This window comes from Crocodylus siamensis, chromosome 2, assembly GCF_052110815.1.
Source record: "Crocodylus siamensis isolate JL-2025a chromosome 2, ASM5211081v1, whole genome shotgun sequence".
NCBI classification, from domain to species: Eukaryota; Metazoa; Chordata; order Crocodylia; family Crocodylidae; genus Crocodylus; species Crocodylus siamensis.
In genome coordinates, this window is record NC_143396.1 from 109,131,391 (window position 1) to 109,154,637 (window position 23,247).

Below are 23,247 nucleotides of genomic sequence, written 5' to 3' on the forward strand. Positions count from 1 at the left end.
CAGGCAGCAGGCACTCCCCATGCCGTGGCCATGTCACATGCTACCCCCCCATACAGATGCACACCATGCCCCCCCACATGCCCTGCACCACACCCCAGAGTCAAGACCCACACCATGTGGCCGCAGCCAGCAGTTGCTCTCCCCATTGTGACCACACCCTGAAGCCATGCACCACTCCCCCCCACACGCTCTGCACCATACCCCAGGGCCTCACCAGCTGCAGCCACCTGATTCTCCCCATGCCATGCCCACTCCGCATGCCATGCCCTGCCCTGTGGCCTCACGCCACCCCACCATGCAGCCGTGCACCACACCCCCGGCACCCACCACATGCCACACCCTAAGGCAGACCTCAAGTACTCCCTGTGCCTTGGCCACTCCCCATGTCATGCCTTGCGGCCATACACTACACTACCCCCGCACAGCCGTGTGCCACACTCACTCATGTGCAGAGCGGTGGGGAGGGAGGTGGAGTGAGGCTGAACTAAGAGTGGCAGGGGGAGTGGGACATGACCCAAAGCAGCGGCAGGGCGGGGGAGCAGGCCAGGACCCAGAGCAGTAGCAGGGGGGTTGGGGAATGGGGCAATACCTGGAGCGGCAGCAAAAGGAGGAGCACGGCAAGACCCAGAGTGGCAGCAGGAGGAGGGGGAGCAGGACAGGACCAGAGCAGTGGGGGGAGGGCATGCGGCCAGATGCTGGTTTCCATCCCCATCCCCCTGTCATTCATGATGGGCATTTTGCTAGTATTTTTATAATTATCTTTTCTGACATATTATTATATGTATTGATTATATAACAATCACTTATATTTCTGATTCTTTAGAAATCCTAATAATAGTTTTCTAAACTTTATGAACCAGAGCTTCTTTAATTTTCTTCTATGCTATTCACATATTCATGAAAGGCGCATGCCCCTGGCAGCTGGGTGGGGCACGGCTGCACTGGCGGCAGCAGGAGCATGGCAGCAGTAAATGCAGAGTTCCCACAGACACCACCAGTGCTGGTGGCAGCGGGAGGGGGGTGGCAAGCTCTGACTGGGGTCAGTGACCACCTGTAAGCGCTGCCGGCAGCGGCAGCCAGCAACGATCGCAGACTGCCCGCAGATGCTGCTGGCAGTGTCGGCAGTGGGGTGGTGAGCGGTGATTGCCCACAGGGGGCCTTTTTGCAGGGGTTGCACCACCATGTTCATGGGGTGCATATGCACCCGCATGCACCACCCACACATCACCCCTGAACATATTTCCTCAATTAGCACTAAAACAGTTATACCAAGATGGCGAAACCTGTTTTGCTTGCTTACATGATATCTTTAAATGTTGATCTTTGACCTTAGAAGGTAATGGTGACTGTCTTTATTGCCATTTACACTTGATATTTAAGCTCCCAAAGTGGCCTCTGAGGTTTTTGCAAAGATCCTTAAGTGTTCTTAAGAACACTTGCCCAGCACTTATCCAGGCCCAAACTATCAATTTATCCAATTTATCCAACTTTGATCAGACAAACTTTGCAAGACAGATATCTAAGAATGGCATAAAACAGGGGTGGCCAACCTGCAGTGCAAGTGGCATGGGCAGCCTGTCTGTGTGGCATGTGGCAGACTAGATAGAAGACAGGGAACTCAGTGGCAGATGGAGCAGGAAGCAGAAAGCAGAACAGCAAATCAGGCAGGGAAAGTAGATTGGAGGAGCACTTGGGGAAGGTATGGAGGTAATTTGGGGCATTCCTACCATAAAGGTTGGTCCCCACTTGTATAACAGATATTAAATTGATACTCTTCTCTGCCCGCTGTGCTATCAATCTGCCTATTGCATATTCTGTTTTTTCCCCAAAAGTGGACATAAGTGATATCTCTATGTGACCCATGTGCCACAATCTGCAGCATTGGTTACAAAACCCAGAGTCCAGATTAGTTCAGAAAAATGTTGCCTTTAATTTTGTAAGTATATTGTCTTCTAGTAATATTTAAGGGGGACAAAGAATAACGCTCATTGTAATCATACTGTAGCTCTGAAAACACTTTGTTTCTATATGTGTACATGTATTTATTCATATTTGTATTATATAGCCATAAGCTCCTACGTGTTAGAGTTGACACGGTAGAGTGAGATAGTATATCCTCTGATATACTATTAGTGAAATTTGATCTCAATGTATCTGCTAGAATAAAAGGGAAGGAAGAAGTAAGGCTTATGGGGATTTCTCTGAAGAATAATTGGTGAAACTTTCATCTGGTTTATAATTCTGTGTTTTCTAAGACCACGATTCTGTTCACAAACCAGCCAGCTAGAATTTTCTCATTAACTTTAATAGGGAAGGACTCCAGCAACAAGACATTCAGAACCTGCTATTCTACTCAAGCAAACTTCCTATGAAGTCATTAAATGAAACAGAGATTACAAAGGTGAAAGGAGGAAGATTGTTGTATTGTTTGTGTATGGCCAGTTGGAAGCTGAAGATCACAATAATCAAGAGAACATTAAGCCAGAGAGGGAAAGGGGGAAGCTTTCTCTTTTGAAAGTAAAAAAAACCCCAGAAACATTTGCTCCCTTTTTTTCCCCTTTTTTAAATCAGACAAACCAAATTCTTTCACATGGAGAAATATCCAAATTCTTAATTAGATGAATTTTGGATTTTTGAGGTCTGCACTAACAAAATCTCTGATTTCAGTACCTAAACTGAAATCAGTACAGGTCCACAGTTCACCATCACTGCTTAGGAGAAAAAAGAAGATAAAGGTTAGGACGGATGTTTGGGTTATGGGTGAGTTACATCGTGATGGCCACATAATCAATTTAGTTCATGCAGGTCCAGACCTTACTCTTAGACTGAATCTAAAAGTGAACCAAACAGAAGTTCAGGAAGGCTAGATTGGTCTAAAAATGGCCAACCCAATCTAAGGGTACTTTAGAGGTAGTCTAATGAGACAATCTAACTGAACTTCTATACAGTCCCAAGACTGGAAAACCCCAGCTGCTGGCCCCAGCCCCAGGGCTGCACTTTTCCTACTCACCTCCACTAACACAGGGCTCTTTTTAGCTCCCTGGTCCCTTGCCCCTCCCCTAGACAGACAACCCCCCCTGCAGATCAGCCACCCCACCTGAACTCACCAAACCCCCATCCTGTAAGCCACTCCCAGTGCCAGTTTTACCAGCACTTACTGGTGCAGGGAGCCAAGGAAGTAAATCAGGGTGGGGAGATGGGCAGGAGGGATTGGGGGTGGGGACATGCAGGAGGATTTTTTATCCAGGGTGGGAGGAGGGTTAGGGAGCTAAAAAGAGTTCCTGTTCTCAGGAGGGAGACAGCTCCTTCCATGGATCCCACTAGCTCCCTTGATCCCACCAAATCCTCCTGGACCTTACCACCCTCTCCTGCAAATCCTGCTAGCCCCTCCATCCCCTCCAAACCCCTCTGCAGACCCCACTTGTCCCCAAGTATCCCCCCTCCCACAGACTCTACCTGTCCTCATTCCCCTAATTCCCCTTGTGGACTCTGCTTGTCCCCCAATTCCATCAGTCCCCCCACAGATGCCACCTGCCCCAATCCCCTCAATCCCTCTGTAGACCCCACTTGCCACCAATCTCCCCAACCCCCTCACAGACCCTGCTTGCCCCTCTAATAGCCCCCCCCCCCATCTTTCATAGATTTCATAGACATCAGGGCTGGAAGGGACCTCGGGAGATCATCGAGTCCATCTTGACCTACCTTAGATCTGGTGGCCATTTTTAACTCAGTCTAACTTCTCCCTAAACTCCCCAAATATCTGTATGTTTCCAAAGACAGACCAAATTTTGACTAAAGTTCTGTAATATTATTTTTTAACCTTTCAGTTATAGTTAAACTTCTTGCGTGGAAGTATTAGTATTAATTGATCTTACTAATACCTAGTCAGTCTTTTTTTCCTGCTAGAAGTTCAGCAGATTTTTTGGCTTGTTGTACTCATACAAAGCTATATATTTCTGCTTTGCCTAAAGGAAAAATTGAATGGGTTAACAGTAGGTTCTCATTGGATGATTGATTTCAGCAAAGTTAGGATCCACCTTTCTTTTCTTAGTTATTCATACTATTGGCATATGGGCTTTTTTAAAGTATAATTGCTAGACTCAATGTATTCAGAACACCAAGAACAAAGAAATGTTTTCTATTTTCCTTCTCTTGTTCTAAATGACTTGCTGAAGCAAAATTTCAGTGAGAGATTAATGTATCTCTTTCATAGATAAGAATTTCTAACAAACAGGAAAATTTGAGTGCTAATTATCACTATGAATTGGAATAATGTTCCTCCTTAGGACATTTCCAATTTTGAGTTTCTGAGGCCAAAGAAAAGAACTTGCCTTTCTTATGTATTATGCTAATTAATTTATTTTAAACAATGAGTATGATCCTATTTCCTTAGTTTCCCCCCTTTATTGTATGTTTAATATAATTCAGAACTGGGGGCTTTGGGAGAGATTTAGACAGGAAAGCTGCTTTTGGTAGAATGGTGCTCCCCCCCTCCCTCCTTCCTCCACCCTCCCTTCCTATAGACAGTGCTGGGGGGAAGGGGGCTTCATCAGCCCAGTCCTGACTGTGGACAGGCAAGCAGGCTTGATCCTCAAAAATGTTGGCCCACACTACCCTAAATAAATATTGTGTTCCTTGCACCAAATTGTTGTTCATTGTGACCTCACAGTGAAGAACAATTTGGTGCAAGGAACACAATACCTAATACTGCACTCCTTAGAAAGCCATGAGTTCTGTCTGGCCAAAAATTGCAATCTGAGCCCTCTTATTTTGGCAAACAATTTATAGAGTATAACTTTGCACAGTTCTTGAACAGATTCTCTTTTCCTTGGAGCTGAAAGCTCAGTTTGGAGAATAAGTTAAGGCTTTATATTTTAACATACTATTAATAAGAAGAGTTAACAATGGATTCATAATTACAGGAAGTTCTCTCTCATGCACGAGCAAGAAGAGGAAACCATTGGTTGATCTTGGCTTAAATGTATAATAGCTCAGGTGTTTTAAACATATTCACCTGAAATAAGTGTAAAGTAGCTTCAAGGAGAATTACAAACTCTCTCCTTTATGTGGCTCTGTAGAACAACAAAATGAGCGAAATACGAGCCAACAGCCGTACGTAGAGGTTAGCAGTCCTTACAAGAGCTACCTGTTATGCCAAAGACCAGGAAAACATCAGACATTGTGGTATCATGGCAGTCACTTCCTAGATAAGACAACTATTTCTAGTCTAGGCCCAGTTTTGGTCCCTGCTCACCAAAAAGTCTTGCTTACCTTAAAATTGGATTTCTCAAATTTCTACAAAGCTGCAAATGAGTTGGGCAAAGTGTTCCAGAATTGTGATATCCTGACTACATAAATATTCTGTAAAATTCTTAACTTTTTCTCCAAACCTAAAATTTAAAAAAATAAGGCATTGAAAAATAAAGCATTGATTTCCTGAACCCCCTTAGCTGAGATCTAGTCCATGGGATCATTATTAGTTTTTAATTGAGGGCAGTACAGGATATAGCCAGTCCTTGCAGACAACACAGAATCCCAAGTCTTCTGGAGATCTGGGAGGGGTAATTTAGGTGCCTTGCTGAGAATGCCAATCTTTTCTCTGCATCCACTGGATTTATCATCTATAATGTATTAACTTATGTCCTTAAAGCACTGATACACATCTGCAACCTCAAATTCTCCTTAAGAGGTCATTGTGGTAGATAATTAATAAATGTTCTGTTATAACTCACTAATTCTTTTGAATTCACAGTTCTGCCTGTAGTAGCACACATGCTTTCTTGGAAAAACACATGCCAAAATGTCCTGTATCATTTTGTGGTTTCTGTAGATGAAAACCAAAAATGTAAACAAGGTTTTCTCTCTATTATTACTGCCTAAATCAGGGGCAGGCAACATTTTTTGGCTGGAGTGCCAAAAAACCCACAAGGTCTACCTTGGAAGGTGTTGGAGTGCTGGCATGCCAAAAAAACAAAATAAGGGTAGGGGGCAGGGAGGTACATGGCAGGACGCACTGCATAGTGGTATATTTAACAATCATAAATGTTGCCTTTGTGTATTCCTTTTTTGTTAAGCATGTTGCAATGAGTGAGAAAAAGAGAGAAATAATAGAGAGAGAGAGAGAGAGAGAGAGAGGGAGAAAGAAAGAAAAAGGAGAGCAGAGAGAGAACCAGACACACGCACACGCACACAGAGAACCACGTGCACAAACACAGAGAACCAGAACACACCTAGAACAGTCACATGCACACACACATCCAGAACCAGACACGTGTGCACACACAGACACACAGAACCAGATCCGCAAGTACACAGAGTCGGGCTCCTGGGCCACTGGACAAAGTCTGCTCCAAGGCATGTGTGCACCTGCTGGTATGGAGCTAATGCCAGAGCCTGAAGCAGATGTTTACAGCCTCCTGGCTGCAGCCAGACCAGGCTCTGGGTAGCTGCTGCCAACCACGGCAGGGCTTGCAGCCTCTCAGCTGCTTGCTGAGAGCAGCCTGGGCTTCGTGGCTGGCAGCAGCTGCCTAGAGCCCAAGCCGGCAGTGGCATGCCGAGCAAAATGGCCTCGCGTGCCATGCTTGGAACATGTGATGGGGGTTGCTGACCCCTGGCATAAATCTTAGCTTTTTGGCTAAGATTACCTGCCCCAAGTTCTGAGCAGCTGAAAACTCCACACAAAAACATGGGTGCTCTGCCACAGTGCTGTACAGGGCCATCTTGGTATCAGTAGGGGTGGTGGCTATAAACCATACCATTCCAGACCTTAGAGTCAGTGGGAACTGGCCTTCAAGCACACAGGGGCATGTTGCAATTCTGGAATCATAGTTATGGAATGACAGTTACCCATGTATACCTGCTTTCTAGGGCTGTGCGAAGCAGGCCCTATTTGATTAGGATTCAGCCTGAATTGGGGACAGTGATTTGATTCATTGATTCAGATCACTGTCCCTGATTCAATTCAGTTGCATCCAAATCTGAAGATTTGATGCTGATTCAGAGAATCAGCAATTCAGACATAGACACAGCTTTAAATGTTTTTTCGACATACCTCACGGTACCAGTGCAGCTTGTAAACTTTGCGATGCTGTGGTGAATGGAGCATCCTCCAGGCGCGTGGGGAGGTCCTCCATGTGCTTGGTGGTGAACCCGGAAGTAGACCAGAAATACCCTCCAGACCGAGAAGGCAGCTGTTGCCAAGACAGGGGAAGTGCTGGGAAGCCCCCCTGCATGCTCCCTGGCAGACCCAGAAGTGGACCGGAAGTGCTTGTGGTCCACTTACAAGTCTGCTGCTGAACGCACTGGGGAGCCCCCCATGCTCCTGTGGGATGCTCCATGCACCCCAGCATCGCAGTGTTTACAAGCCGCCTGGTCCCTAAAGGTATTTAAAACTGTTTCTGTCTGAATCACTGAATCTTTCCAAATCTGTTCAAATCAATTCAGAGGGTTCCAATTTGACTCAGAGAGATTAAAGGGTCCTCTGATTCCATTTGGAGTCAGAGATTTGGCCACCAAATCAGGCCAAATCTCCACTGACTCGACTCAGGGACCAAAGCTTTGCACAGCCCTAATGCTTTCTTTCTTCAGATGTCTTTTTCTGTACTCAACTTGCTCTTGAATTAAGGCTGATAGACAATTTCTGGGTACTTTTGTAAGAACTTTTGCTTTCATTCTAATATTTAAAAAAAGACAAAAACCTATTTCATTTTCTTCCTGCTCAGTGGCCACATATAATTCCAAGCCCTAATAATAGTATAAGCATTAAGAGAACAATTTTGACTACTCAGTGCTGCTCCCATTTCACTAACTATGCATTCCATATAATATTGACCTGCCCTGTATCATTTTTCCTTCTTCCATAACAACCTATTACAATTTTTTAAATTCTGTTTTTTATATTACCCAAAAAATATAGAAAAGACTTGCACCTTTACTTCACAGATCTTCATCAGTACTCAGACCCAGAGCTCTGACTGTCTGGGGGTGGACAGAAAGAAGATGGCTTGCTAGAGTGCTGGAGGAACCCCTACCCTGTCTTTCTGCTGTCAGCTCTGCTTCAGTTAGATGAGGATGCCATTTGAGGTGGGATTATGCATATGCCACCAAACCCAAACAGAGCCTGAACTCAAGGTAGGAGAAACAGGTGCCATCTGAGTGTAGGTCTGTAGGAGCCTACTCCACAGTAACTTTGATGGTGGAAACTGAGCTCCTTCGTGACATCTAAAATCTTTGTCTGATTGACTGACTAGTCTTTTCAATAACACCAGGCTCTGCCCATAGTAAGAAAGGTACTGACAGAGACATGTGCATTGCAGCGGCTCCTGCCTCTCCAGATGTTGAAAGAGTTTGGAACAATATTTGCAGAGAAAAGATTCCTATCACACAAGAGCCGTAACACCACATCGTACAGTGGTATGATACAACACCAACTCTGGGACAAGACCAACAGACTCCCTCTGGTTGTCACCTATTTGACGGTGTCCAACTTGAACACCTTAGACAGGTCATTAATGGCCTCCAACCAACACCATACCTAGGCTCCTGGTGGCCCCGGGTGAACTTTTAGTACTGAGCCCCCGTTCTCCAGAGATAATGATAATAATTTTTAAATTACCATTTTCTGTCTGGGACCCTGCCTCCAATCCATTCTAGGAAAGGATGACCATGTCAAGTTAGCCATGGGAGACAAACCTGTCCGGCTTACAGACAGCCCCCACCAATTTCAAACGCCATCTCTCAAGCAACATACTAATTCCTGTCCCCAGTGAGGCACCACACCTCACAATGGACCCAAATGCCTGATGTGCTCCCACATCAATACAGACTGTATTAATCACTGAACCAAATAACAAGGAATATAACATGAGGTTCATACACCTGAAACTCTACTAACGTCAGATATGCTATCACCCGCTTACAGTGCCCATCTACTGTCTACATTGGACACGTGGTGACCTCTACATGTAAGAATGAATGAACACCTATCTACCTTCAGCTGCAGAAAGACATAAAAGCCTGTGGCAGATCACTTCAGTTTCCCTGAACATCCCATTGCTGACCTCAGGATTGCTGTCCTCAGGCAGCAAAATTTTTAAAACCAGTTTGAACAAGAAATTAAGAACAATAAATCATCTACAAGCTGGACTGTGTTAAGTACAGTTCAAGCAGGGACTACAGTGTTTTATCTCATTACCTAATTTAGCTTTTGTGACACCCTTTCTTCCTATGGTTTCTTCACTTATTTACCTGTCCCAGCTCTGTCCCCTCCCCCTTTCTTCCCTTCCTCTCCCACCTCGCTTCCCACCTTTTGTATTCAAATAATTCACTCCATGTTATACACTGCTGTTTGTCTTTTCACAACATCTGATGAAGTGAGCTTGAGTTCAAGAAAGCTTATACTGTATGTATCTCATTTAGTTAGTCTATAAAGTGCATATCTACCCTGCCTTCCACCTGGAAGACCCAGAGGAGGAGAGTGCTGCACACATTCTTACATCCCTTGCAGATTTTTCAATTGCCAGAGTTATGATAACCTAATACTCTTCGCATCTTTCATATTCTCTTTCTCAGTCTCATACTTCATTTCAAAGTAAAATATCTAATATTATTGTACCTAGTGGGATTTTCAGGGAGTTTTCCTTGAGGGGGATATGGGTGGAGGATAGGAAAATGAAAACACCTATTTGATAAGTATTTTAATTTTATGCACAGTATACTAGTGTCCTCAATGTAATTCTGAAGTATGTTTCAGACTCACAATTAGGTTAAAAGCTGCACATTTTAGTTATATGCTAAGCCAATTTTCACAAAGCAGCTGCAATCACCAACTACTGCTTTTCTTTTAAACCACAACTGAAAGCATAAAGCAAAGGGAGCTGGTTTCCTTTGGAGCTGGCTCCCTTTGGAGCAAACTTCCCTTGGTTCTTGGTTCTTCAATACATTATCCTCTAAAAATCAGTGTAATCTAACTGGAAAGTTTTATCAGGACTTAACATTCCAGCAAAATCAACAAGGTGAGATTTTTTTTACTAAGGGCAAACTAAACCTATATTAGGCGGAGCCACCTAAATACAGACACATGTAAACCGAGGTGTAAACTGTGAACTATGTCCATAAAATTGGTACTAGATAGTTAAACAGCATCAACTTGCCTTGTGTTATTTGTGACCAATGCAGAGCACAAAAACACAGATGTTGTTCATTTGCTTGTACCTCATGCTGGGTGTGTCTACACATGCGTTTGATCAGGAGCAGTTTATTCGCAAGTAAACTACTCGTGAGTAAATGCTCCCAGGCAGGCACCTACACTTTCAGTGTCTCAGGAACAGATTTGCTGCTCATGGCAGCAATTTGCTCTCTCTGCCATTGGCCCTGCACTGGGCCCCTGCAGTAGCCAGGGGGAGCTCTAGGTTCCCCCTGGATGCCAGTCCAGAGGCAGGCAGGGAGCACAAGTTCAGAAGACAGCTGCCTCCTGGTGGGGACTGGGACATTGCTGCCTGCCCCTCAGGAGCTACCTGCTGCCCAGGCAGCACCGTTGCTCCTGGCCTGGCTCCCCAGCTGGGGGCAGGAGACTTGGAAAGAACTGCAGGGGAGGAGCAGGCTCCAGCTCCCTGTCCTGATCTACTGGTGGGACAGCTAACAGTGAGGCCCCAGCTGGGTAGAAATCTGGCGGATGGGGCAGGAGGCTGGGACCTGCCTTACTCCTGCAGCTCTTTCCAGGCCTTGCACCTCAATCACCAGGACAGTTCCCAGTCCCCACTCCGTAATTGGTGGTGTTGGGACTGGACAACCCTGTCCAGCTCCGTGATCATACAGCTGTGCAGGGAACATGCTGGAGACCCTCTTCACTGTCCAGCTCAGCAATCATGGAGATGGTCAGGGAACAGGCTCCAACAGCCCCTGCCAGCAGGGACCTCCCAGCCCCTGCTCCGTGATTGGTGAGCTGGGGCTGGGAGATTCTTATCTCCCAGTGATAGCTCTGCAGTTGCAGGGGTCTGTGCTGGGAGATCCTTATCCAAGATAAAGATCTTCTAGCCCTGGTCCCATGACCACAGGGCTCAGGCTGGGAAATAAAGATTTCTCAGCACCAGTGCCATGACTGCAAAGCTGGCACTTCCCAGTGCCGGCCCCATGATCACGAAGCAGGACCTGGGAGCTCCCTGCTGCTGTGATTGGGGAACATTGTCCCCACCCCAGCATCAGGCAGCTCCCGGGGGCAGGGAGCAATCTCCTACCCCCTGCTGCCCTGCTGACCAGGAGCACATTTGTTCCCAGTCAGGGTTCTACACATGTGCTACTGCGCAGTTACTAATCTCGAGTAAACTTACCACTTTCATGTGCAGGTAATTACTCACAATTAGAACTAATTATTGTGCAGTAAGTGTCTGCATGAGTAGTTGCAGATGTTTACTACTCAGTAATTAGCTCTACTGCGCAGTAAAGCATCTTGTGTAAATGCACCCACTGTTAATCCTTTTTCTCACAATCTCTATTAAGGCCCCAAGTCACACTTCTGTGTGGGATCCTGACTCTCAGATTCCCTTGAACAATGAAAATAGAGAATATCTGTTATATTCTCTATCCTCCACACATACCCCCGTCAAAGAAAACTCCCTGAAAAGATTATTATAGACCAGCACTCAGCATCAAACCACACTGTGCATTCCAGAAGAATACCAAAGCTGTCCTGAGGCAGTCACCTTAGATCAACCCTTACTTGGGTCACAGTGCATCTATACAGAAGGGTACATCTATACAGCACAGAGCAGTGCCATGCCAGGTGAGCTCAGGTATCGGCACTAGTATAGATGTGTTACTTTACGCTCCAACCTGAACTCCTCTTTTAATTATTAATGCACCCTGACCCCCTGTACAGAGGTGAGAATAATGGAGCTCTTAAATGCTAGTTAACCCCTTCAGTGTTAAAATGTGGTGTTATACACCATGATACCATCATTTAACTGATATTTCAATGAAAGGTAACATTGAGATAAAAATGGTATAGCCTTTGAAAAACAAAGTCTTGTTTTCATTTAGTGAGAAAGAGGAAGAAACTCAACATGGCACTACATGTAGTGTTAGTAAAGGCAGAATCTGGTTGGAATTTGTAAAACAGTTAATAGTAATCAAAGACCAAAGCAGTTACAAAGATCTGGGGAAGGCAAGGATGTGCCTATTGAGCAAGTGAAGTCTTATATTTGTGAATGCAAATGATTTATGTATATGGCTGTAGCAACTAAGAGTCTCACTCAAGAACTAAAATCTCACTATGGCAGATACTGTACACAGAACAAAAAGCAGTGCCTATCCCAAAGAGCTTATATGCTACAAATAAGACAAGGGACAAAGAAAGATGAGGAACACAAGGAAAAGAGTGAGACAGTACGAAAAACAGTAATCACAACAAATTTGCAGCCTAACTTGTCAAGTATCTTGTGGGCACCACAGCAAAGAAGAGTTTTAATGAGGAATTTGAAGGAGAAAAATGAGTTAGCTTTGCTGATGTTTACAGGGAGCTCCAAGCATGAGAGACAGCATGAGTGAAAGCAGATAAAACTGGGTGAAGGAAGGAGGCAGACAAATGAATAAAGCCAGAAAGATCAGGCCCTGAGTTTTAAGACCACATGAATACAAAATAAGCCAATATAAAATTCCAGCTCTATGGCATATTGAGGCATTTTTAAACATATAAATGACTTCTTCAGTAAGTGGCAGGAAAAATGTGAATTAAACTATAAAGTAAGCCCACAAAGAGTTCAATACAATCACTTGCTAAGGACAAAATCAGGAGCAGAAAAGTATGTCTTTATTCCTTTGATATTCAAGAATTTATTACCATCAAAGTACGAGAGCCCATGAAATTGCTTTTCAGGTTGCACTCCCTACAGTCAGCATTTTTATTCTATAGCCTTGTAATTTTATGTAAAAGGGGAAAAAAGCTTCACAGGTTAAGTTTTGCACTTATGCAGCAATACTTACCAGCACAAGCAAGATGACAATACTGACGAAGATGAATGCATAATCACAAAAGCAAGACTACATAACTAATTTCAAAACGTGGACATCAAGCTACTGTATTTGTATTTGTATTGGTTTGTCTAAAGTGTTCTGACAGAATAATTTAGTCCATATGGTGCACAATGGCCAATATTCTCTACTCATTTAATCAGGAGACAAAAACATATACGGGGTAGAGTGTTACCTTGTTTTTTTAAAGCTCACATTTTGTTAATGTCAAAGAAGAGGCACAATGCCAGAGTGGTTAAGACATCTTGTTACAGCTTCAGAGGTATGCCTGACGCTGAGCTCATACTGAAGACCACTCATGGATGACCCAGCTGTAAATGACTACCAGGTCATTTAGGCTGGATGTGTTACTGACCACATATTTGGTCAGGCATTTAGCAAACAAAGCTAGGCTGAGATATTGTTTAGGGTGTTTTGTTCATATTCTTGTTCCCTTTTTAGTTGTTTGGTTGCTTGTATCACTCTCCTGTTTTATAAGATGTTCTGCTCTCTTACTATAAGCTCTCTTGTCATATTGTCAGGCACCCTGAGCTTTTGTTCAGAAGGGTGACATATACATCAACTAACTAACTAACTAACTAACTAACTAAATAAATAAATAAATAAAACTTCTGTCTTAGCCAAAGGTACGCGATGGAGTCTTAACCATGTTAGCCCAATGGACTGTTAGACTCGGGTGGACTGACCTCCCCACTCCACCAAGCCAAACAATTGTAAAACTTATTTTCATCAGATCTTGCTGGGAAGGTTAGGATTCTGCCATAGTAACAGCTGCTAAATAGATCAAAGTATGTGCTATCATTTTTCTGACTTTACTACCAGTTTGGTAACTTGCTAAATCAAGGAGATAGCCCTTTGAGCATCATTACCAGAAGAGATTTTGTAGAGCTGTTTTTCCCCTCACTCTGATCTTTTCTGTTTAAAAAACAAAAATAAATCTGTCCTCTTAGAGAGAGCAAAAACAGTTGGTGTTGGTATGTAAGGTATTGCACTTACCACAAAACTTGTTCTTTAAAACCCCAGAATGTACGCCCAGTGTTTGCATAAAGTAATCTTACTTCTCAACATGGGGATATACTGGAATTGGAAAATCAAGCTGATAACTTGTACATTTAGCAACAACCGCTCATATTGCCTGGGGAAAAAAATCTAGTTAATGAACTGTTTCATGAATTCCAGAGTAAATATTTCTTATTATGTGGCAAGCAAATACAAAGGGGTGTGTTTGGGCATCAGGCAGATAGAAACAAGTGCTGAGAGATGAAACAAACCAACAGATTCAGAGAGAGGGAGAGATGTGAACATTTACAGAACTCAGGGGGATTCCATCAGTTCAGAGACATCCTTGTGAGTCCAAGTAGAGAAGAATTTTATGAGTCAAAATGTAGTGATAGGTTAGAATTTTTCATGGGGTCATGATCTGCTGGTGGACTGACACTCATTTCAGGGATTCACTCTAGAATCATAAATCCCATTCTTATCTGAAAAACTTTTTTTTAGCATTTACATATCTGTTTACTTGGGAAACTGTGATTGGGTGGAAGGAACTGTTTTGATTCTTTTTTAAGAATCATAATCAAATGTTACACTTATGGGAGGAACTGGTCTGAGAAACCCTAGAGCATTCTTCTATTCAGAGAACAAGTAGAGTACAGGCAATGGCAATATAATCACCCCAGTGCTGCGCCAGTATGACTCAACTTCAATACATGTTGATCTTGGCCAGAAAGTAGTTCATTATCTCTGCTTATTAGATCTTTTCTCGCTCTACTGAGTGTCAGCAGCTGGGTCAACTGGATCACCAATAAGTTTAATTTCTCTGATTGCTCTTAGACATTCAGATGGTATCAGGAGCCAGAAACACTTTTCCCCATCTCGGCCTGTAACTTGGACCCATATTCTTTCAGGCTGACCAAAGCAGCTAAAAAACAGTTGTTTTACCATGACAAAAATACAGTCAACAGTTCTCTCAAGGAAAGCCATCTGTAAAGCATCCTGAAGCATATCATTGCTTGGTCACATAGGGGTACAAAAAGCAATGAATGCAGTTTACCTTTTAATTAGCATAGAGTTTCCAAACCTCTCTTTCTTGTAGATACTGATCTGATACTAGTATGTAAACTGATGTAGTATATCCAAAGTATGGGACATGGTGCTCTCCATCCTAGAAGTATTTTTGAGATACTTAATTTGATGCAAAATGTGGCTGCCTACTTACTTAGCAATGCTTCTCACAGAGAATATATCACACTGGTACTCTGAAAACTGGAGTTTCTAAGCAGAGTTGAGATCATGAAGAGGCATCAGACCTGACTACCTGGCATGATGGCATGTTTCTCTGTGTGATAACACTGCAGTTAAACAGACTCACTCAACTCCCTGTTTTTAAAGAGCTGCTGGCATGAAGCTTTTGTGAAGTGTCTTTGATTCTGGAACTCAGTCTTCCTGCATTGTGCAGGTTCCAGATTTGTGGCTCCTCTTTATTATTCCTCCCCCGATCTGGGGATTTCTGGGTGTGTATGTGTGACACATGATTAGGTCTGTGTAGAAGGCTGTTTTCTTCTATTTTAGGCTTTTTATTTTAGTTTGGGTTTGGGTTTCCCCACCCACCCCGCCTTTTTTCTTTAGAATTGGCATTATTGATATTCTGAGTTGCTGGGGGGTTTTGGTTTGCGTGATTTGATTTGGGATTTGATTAATCATTTTTATTTTAAATGTGTATAAAAATCTGAGCACTGTTAAGAAATAATACTATGAAGATGTCTAAATGTATAAATACAGAGCTCTTCAAGTTAGCTGCCTAAATCCATAGGTAGATTCCCAAATAAAAGTGCTCTGAAATCAGTGGGAGCTATCAAACCATTTTATTTAAGTGTCTAAATACAAATTTATGAGCAAAACTTTAGAATCTCAAGTTTTGCTCTAAATAAATAAGGGTTCGGCCTCTCCTGGCCTGTATCTAAGACACCAAAGTTCCATTGCCAGTCTGCAGTCCACCCCTTAAAGTAGTATTTAAGCATACCTGACCCTTCACATATACAGCTAGCAAGCAAGGTATCTATTTTGTATTCTTCCTCCTGTAACCTAGTGCCATTGAGATGTGAGATCTTGCTAGATTTAGGATATACTCAAGCCTATTGTAAGCTCCTTGAGGCAGGAAGCTCTTAGATAGCTGTAAAACACCATGGATCCTGGTATAAATAACAGAGGACTGGGTTAAATACTTCTGGTCAATCAATTGTCTGGTGACTGCTACCTACTCAGTCTCATACCCCAGCTCTGGTAATCCTGATCCACAACAAGACTCTGGAGAAGGTTGAGTATTTCCCATACCTCGGAAACTATTTCTTGCAGAAGGCTGACATCAATGAAGAAATCCAACATCGCCTCAAATGTTCAAGTGCAGCCTTTGGACACCTGAAGAATCAGGTGTTCAAACAATGCAACATCAGATCCGAAACCAAGCTCTTGATTTGTCAAGCAGTCATGATTCCCATGTTGCTATATGGAGCTCAGTCATGGACAGCATACAGGAGACATCTAAAGTAGTTGGAGAAATACTATCAATGCTGCCTGCGGAAGATCCTCTGAATCCAGTAGGAAGAGAGATGCACCAACGTTAGTGTCCTCCTGAAACCAAACACCATAAGTACTAAGGCAATGATCATCCAGCATCAACTTTGTTGGGCCGGCCATGTCAACCAGATGTCTTACTCTGGAAACAAGTTTTATTCTCCCAGGTCAGCCAAGTTGTATGCTCAAGAGAAGGGCAGAGAAAGCACTTCAGGGATGTCCTCAAGTCCAACTTAAACAAAAGGCAACATTGATGTCAACTCATGGGAGACTATTGCCCAGGACTGCCCCAAATGGAGGAAGAGTCTGCTGCAACAATCTCAGTACTCTGAAACCTCACAACAACAACAGGAGATGGGAAAGTGGGAGTGGCAAAAATAGCATGTCGCGAACCACCCCTCCATGGAAACGCATGTCCATCCTGTTGATCCCTGATAGGTCTATAGGCCCTCCCCCAGCTATCTTTGGACACACAAATAAGACAATCATGGAAGACAATCATCCTTGACTACGAGGGATTGCCAAAGATTCAATTGCACATGGCAGACAAGCTGTTTCACACAACTGCCAGCACTGCTAATGGAGTCAGATCTCTATCAACCTCAATCAATAAAAGGTCTGAGGAAGGAGTACAATTCAATATTGCACCCAAGAAATTAACCGCTTTGCAGCTATTTTGCCTTGCTAGCTAAAGAGAGTTTGGTAGGTATGGAAGACCTACCTAAAATGGCAGAAGCAGGAAAAACTTTCCCTCATCTCAGGGAAGTGATGCTTTGTGAAGGAACTGCTCTCTAACCGCCCAATACAGTTGACAGCTATTGCAGTTTGTCCCTGTCTGTAAAACTGGCAACAACATGTCCAGGATGTATTTGATATTGAAGGCAATGGCGGATACAAGGGACTCACAAACGATGTGAATGTTGAAAGTTAGAATAATGCAAGGAGGAGATAGATAGAGAGCTGCTGTGACAGAACAGGGGAGGGGAGAACTAAATTTCCAAGAGAGCAGCAAAGAGGAATCCTAAATTTAGAACAAAATTCAGAACTGAAGCCAAGATACTGTCACCACCAGAGCTGTGTGAACACCTCATCAGAAACCCTTAAACTATGTAAAACTCTACTCGTTTGGGTTTAAAATGAGGAAATGAAACTAATTCCACTTCATGCAAATGTCCTTTGGTTCCTTTGAACTGCTACTTGCCACTCAAAATGAAATTTTCTGCCTTTTCTGAACAGGCACAAACATTTCTGAATAGATTATTAGCCCTTCATTCTGACGTTTAGAAACATGTGGCTGTTTGTCCCATGCTAGATTTGCTGGATAGGACAAACCTGGTAAAACTTTGCAATATCTTGGGCACCCATTCACAATGCATAGACCTTAATTTAACTTACAAAGGGAGACTCAAGGGGTGACACCATGTAGAAAACTTCAAACCCATGTCACTCCAAACCATCAGGAAAACAGTTGGATCATCTTATAATACTGTATTGCCCCATTCATGTTACCAGTAATCCTCCTCTTTCCAAATCTGGCCTTCTTTTCCTCTCTAACCATCTTTCTATTCTTTTAGTACTTTTTCGAAGTCGTTTTTAGCATGGTTATGCTAGATTATATGGTACTGGATGGTATCACCATAACTCCCAATGGTATTTTATTTTCTATTATAAAATTCATAGCAATCATCCTAAACATAATGACAAAGGTAGCAAGAAAAGCTACCATGTAGTGGGGACATTTTTCCTTCTGCTTTTCAAGAAAAGCTGGGATGACCTAGATAAAAAAAATCCCAAATAGCCTGCAATGCGAAATAGTCTAAGCATGGACATTAAAAAATTTAAATAACCGTCACAAGGAAAAAAATACATTCGTAGCAGACCTTGCCCCATGTCGAAGAAATAGCAGGTGTACTTTGATCAGGATATTTGTGTGCTGATTTTTTTCTCTTCCCCAAAATTATATTGTAAAAAATAAAATTAACAGATCGGGATACATGTGGTGATCAGAGTGCACTGCTGTCTGCTTCCCCATCAGCAGAGTGCCAGGCCAGCATGTTGGCAAGCTGCCCAGAAGGAGTAGGAGACAGCTGCTGGATCTGGTTGCATTCTTTACACCTGACACAGGAATGCAGTGCAGCAAAATCCATTTTTCCCAATTCCCTTCCCCTGCCCCCTCCTCACCCCAGAACATTTTCCCATGGACAAAGCCAACATACACTTGCAAGTCAGAATCCTAGAACTTGTCTCTCCTCATTTAGTGTTTTACTGTAATAGAGGAGATTTTTTTAAAGCATCTGATAGATTATAACAACAGAATCAGGTTACCATCCCCATCTCATCAGAAAGGACAGAGGGAGAGAGATTCTTTTGCCCTGCTCCTGCTGCTCACTGCTGACAAGGGCGGAAATGGTAAGTGGAGCAGGAAACAATTAAGTAAGGTAACTTAGTGGCCTAAGTTTCAGGCTTAAAACATCAAACCTTCAAAGACTCATAAATTCCAGCCCCAAGCAGCAACAACATGACTCTTCAAGTGTATCCAAAGGCATATTCATGTAGGGCATGCACATTACTGAAAGATGTATCAGACCTTTTAGCTATAGCCCTTGTTGAAGAGTGGGGAGAGGTGAAAAGCTGAAGGAAGGATTACACCATACTGACTTTTGCTTTACATAGAAGCAAGCAGGGTATAAGCTCTTACAGAGCTACAGCTCTACAGATTGGCTTATTTAGCCATTTGTTTTCCCAAATTTGTTTTTAATCGAATCCCTGGAGAGCAGAGACTTTTTGCCTCCAATTGTACTTTTCAAGAATCCCATGAAGAGCTCTCAAAAAGTTTAGAATATAGTCTAGATTTTATAATATTGTTTCTGTATGGCATTTCTAAGCATGCTAAGATATTTGTTAGGATGAAGAACAAGTATTATTCAGTCATCCAAATTAAAAGTATCAGAAACTTTTCTATTTTTACCTTTTAGCACCAGTTCCTTTACCTCCAAAAATGATGACCTTTCACAGATGATTTTCTACACAACAGGAAGAAAGTCATGGTAATGTCCTTGACTAGAAATACCTGCTTTAATAGGACCAGTTCCTATAACAACTGGATGGAAAAAAAACATTGATGGGCTCATTTTGTGTTGGCGAACTCTCCAAAATTCTGTTTAGCATAAAAACCTGGAAAAACAATTCTGACAATACTGAAATATCCTGTGTCAGTGTTTTCAGAATTAGACTTTTGAGTTTTCAATTTGAAGTGACTTTGTTTGGATTATTTTAAATTTGTTTTGCATTATAAATTAAAATAAAAATGATCAGAAACAGATTTTTTCATATTCCTTTCGGAGAATTAAGACTTTTTTCAGGTTTCATTCCAATTCAGAATAAAATCAACTCTTCCAGGCAGTTCTATTTCTTATTACTGTTCCATTGCTCTCATAACAAATGACAGAAAAAACAGGACCCTCAAGTAGTCCATCAAATGTCACTCATATCTCAAGTTTTAAAATCCTTTCTGTTGCTTACAAGAGCAACAAAACCCCATTTTTGCCATGAAACCATGATCAATAGCCTTACGTAACTTCAGTCAGCTTCCCACAAGAAATACATTATACTGTGGAGATCTGGCCTCTTATTTCTCACACCTCTGAATTTCCTGCTAAGGGGATCCTTTTGATGTAGATAGGCCCATATCTAAATTTGGAATTAGCAATGCAGTAGCTCTGTTTCCCGTACTGGCTTGTGTTCTCTCCAGCAAACTGCCTCCCCACAATTCTTCTGGCTAGCATTTTGTGTTGTCTTGTCCCCTTCATATAACTCAGCATGCATTACCTGCTTCCGTGATTATCCTGGAGATGCAAGGATAAAGACTTAGTCAAATGCTACGTATAAACAGGCTTTTTCCTTTTTTAATGGCAAGCAGCCATTATATAAGCAGTAAAAGCAAAAGAAAATGTATCCCAAAGAAGAGTTTCATTTCCCTTAGTTAAACTATATAATCATTCCCATGTTACATTTGTGTAGTTTAAACATACAAAATGCCACAAAAATGCGTAGAAAGCTTTAACACATACTCAGCATTAACAATAAGGGATGAAAAACATCTGTATACTAAGCTACGTAACATAAAACACAAGGAATCATATAAACAACACTCTATGATTTATCCTAATGCTAAAAATTGTAGGGATGAAGAGTTTTAATCAATGGGGCTCTAGAAACAGCTCTATGTTTTCTAGAAGATAAACACATTTACAAACTTTTTTGGTAATGGCATGATAGCTTGCAGACTGTCATGGGAATTGTGGTATAAAAAGGATATTCCTCTAACACTTCTCAGGCCATGAAAACTGATTACAGTCATCATAGTCATAGGAATGTACAACCACAATGATTCTGATGAAATTGTCTTTGCCTCTGCCAATAGTTAACTTACCCTATTCTGGCATAAGTCATTCACAGAAAGAGGCAGCAATACATCTGTGATATTCTTATAAAGGTATCCCAGTGCATCATCCTTTCTACAGAAGCCATCTTTATTAGGGCTGCATGAAACAGCACTGTTTAGTTTCGACTTCCATTTCACCATTTCGATGGGACACTTTCATTTCGAGTTTCAGCTTGATTCGAAACCGCTGTTCTGTTTCGTTTTGTCGAAACTGTTTTGCTGTTTCGACATTTTGCCCATAGGCTATAATGGGGAATCATGAAATTGCCCAGATTCAAATGAAAACATCAGGGAGGGTAGCCCATGCTGAGGCCACTACGTCTGCCAAGTTTCAAGGAGATAGGTGCTGGGGTTTCTGGGAAACTGCACCTCAAGCTGCTGCCAAGAAAAACTCATGACGCAGGTGACTGTGTATGTGTTAAAGCGCAGCTGTGTTTCTGTCCCTCCCCCAGAGCACTGGGATTAGAAGGGACCTCAAGGAAGGACCACAGTCACTGGCCAGCTACACAGTCAATATGAGAGCAGTCCTTCCCTGCTCTTCCCCCTCTCTTTCCTTACTTTCTGGTTCCCTGCAAGCAAGCCCAGCTTTGAAACCTGAAACATTTCAAAACTTCCAAAATGTTTCAAGTGCCCTCGTTTCGTTTTGAGGCTGTTTTGAAGCCTTTCGTTTCATTTCAATTTTACTATTTTGAACTCGAAATGAGTCAAAACAGCATTGAAATGAAACATCCAGCAAAATTTTACATAGCCCTAACCTTTATTTCAGTAGGCTGTAGAGCATGGAGTATTCAGTAAGCAGTAAATCTCGGGTAATAAAAAGAGCTAGCGGTACAGTGCTGCCCTTACCCCCAACTCCAGCAAGTAAAGAAAGCTATCCTGGATGGCTACTCTAGGCACATGAGTTTTGCAGCTGTGACATACATAGCTCCCAAACAGAAATCACCTCACTAAGAAATGAAATGCAGTCACTTCTGGAATAGAAGGTGGCAACCTCTGTGTGATGCATGGCAATACTAACCATTAACATGAGTAAAGGGAAAAGGCAGGAAAGGAAACCGGATGCCAGTGGAACTGCAAAGGAATTTGAACCAGGTGGAATACAACAGCTCTGCTAGGGTCTGGCCAGGCGATGACGGTGAAAAGGGTGGGCATGGAGACCCACACAGCACAAGAAAATTTCCCTAGACACTGACAAGAAAAAATGTGAAGAACCAGAATCTCATAGTTAAAAAGACATTCCTCTTGGTTGCATTTATACTATGTCACAGTATTCTACAGGACCAAGTTAAGCCTTCAGTCAATGCTAATCTGCTCCAAGTCACACCATGTCGACTCCTCTTTGCCCACTTGTGGATTCTGAACTTGCCAAGGAACTTGCAAAAAGCGTTCCCTTTTCTTCACCCAGGAGAAGGACAGCGAACATACATTTTGCTTGCTTGTATTACAATGAACTCTGTACATGCTCCAGGACTGTTTGCCCTCTAGATAGCTACACAGCCATGACTAATTGAAAAGAGCTCTCACCAAGTGGTTAGGCTCAATAAATGTGTTCTGCACATCACAGAAGCAGAGGAGCGAACCAGGCCACAAGTTCACATGGGCAGCAGTTCTAGCAGAGAGGCCCAGGGTGAACCACCCAGTAGCTGACCCTTTTAAAAATTAAATAGGTAGTAGTACTATATTTTACTGTAAAGGCCCCCCAAATACCTCCCATAAAAATATTACTGTAGCACAAAGCTGGTGGGGTTTATAAGGTCAGTAAAGGAACTGTGCTATGCTTGCCTTATACCAAGCCATTTCTTCATACTTTAAGCATGATTCATCTTTGGGTGAATAATTTTATAAATACAAATGCACAACACAATACAGTTGATTCTTTTCATTCAGTCAAATATAAGTAACCTAAAAATGCAGAAAACGTCTCAAGATGTGATAGAAACAGCAGAGGAAGAGGGAGAAAAAGCTAAATTTCAGGAAGAATAACCAACTGGGATGATCAGGGATTAGGATGTGATTGTTTTGTTAGGAACAGAGTTAAAAGTCATACGCTGGAGAGAAAGGGCTTGAGATGGGATTTGAAACCATTATATAGTCACGGTACCAAGAATCAGGGAGAGTGAACCAGATGGCCAGGACAGCGTGGGAGAACAACCTGCTGCCTGCCACGGGGAGACTGGGAGGAGGAACCAGAAAGTCATCTGGTA